Here is a 1,315-nt window from a genome sequence, read left to right as displayed (position 1 = left end):
CTAACCGATTCTTCAACTCTTGGAAACTTTCTTCACATTAATCATTCCATAAAACTTTTCACTTTTTCGAGTTAACTTGGTCAGCGGCGTTGCTATTTTCGCAAAATCTTTGACAAATCTTCGATAATACCCTGCCAATCCCAAGAAACTTCAAAATTCTGTCGGTTTCTTTGGTTGTTCCCAATTTAATACAACTTCAATCTTCGCTGGAACGACTTGGATGCCTTCTCTACTGATGATATGCCCTAGAAATTGTACTTCTTTCAACCAGAATTCATATTTGGAGAATTTTGCGTATAGTTGCTCTTTTCTCAGAATTTCCAAAGCTATCTTCAAGTGCTCTGCATGATCTTCTTCGGTCTTGGAATAAATCAAGATGTCATCAATGAATACAATCACGAATTTGTCCAAATATTTCTTGAATACCCTGTTCTTTAAATCCATGAATGCAGCTGGCGCATTTGTCAAACCGAATGCCATTACCAAAAACTCGTAATGTCCATATCTCGTACGAAATGCAGTCTTTGGAATATCTTTGGCTTTAATCTTCAATTGGTGATAGCCTGATCGCAAATCTATCTTCGAAAACCATGCGGCTCCTTTTAGTTGATCGAACAAATCATCGATTCTCGGTAAAGGATACTTATTCTTGATGGTGAGTTTATTTAACTCCCGATAGTCGATGCATAATCGCATGCTGCCATCCTTCTTCTTCACGAATAACACCGGTGCACCCCATGGGGATACACTAGGTCGTATGATGCCTCGGTCTAGAAGATCTTGCAGTTGCTTTGACAATTCTTTCATATCGACTGGAGCCATTCGATATGGAGCTTTCGAAACTGGTTCTGTACCTGGTGCTAGATCAATCGTGAACTCAATTTCTCGATCTAGCGGTAACCCTGGAAGCTCATCTGGAAAGACGTCCGGAAATTTACACACAACTGGAATGTCTTCTATTTTAGGACTTCCTTTTTCAGTATCTAAAACATAAGCTACGTATACTTCACAACCTTGTCGAAGCAATCGTTTAGTCTGCATCATGGTCAGAAATTTCTTCCGCTGTTTCTCGCCCTTGAATATTACCGTTGCATTTTTCGCAGTTCGTAATTTGACTTTCTTATTCGCGCAGTCTATCTGAGCATTATGACATGCTAACTGTGGCGCCCTCCAAACTTGGGTCAGAAGTTTGGGGTCCACACACACGCCTTATTTATAACCTGCTTATAACAATAATAAAGATAATCATAATATGCAGTGACCCTACTTACCAACTACCACGGATCACAACAGGTTAAAGTATGCACACAAGCCA

This window comes from Apium graveolens, chromosome 3 (assembly GCF_009905375.1).
Source record: "Apium graveolens cultivar Ventura chromosome 3, ASM990537v1, whole genome shotgun sequence".
NCBI lineage: Eukaryota > Viridiplantae > Streptophyta > Magnoliopsida > Apiales > Apiaceae > Apium > Apium graveolens.
This window is presented reverse-complemented; position numbering follows the sequence as displayed.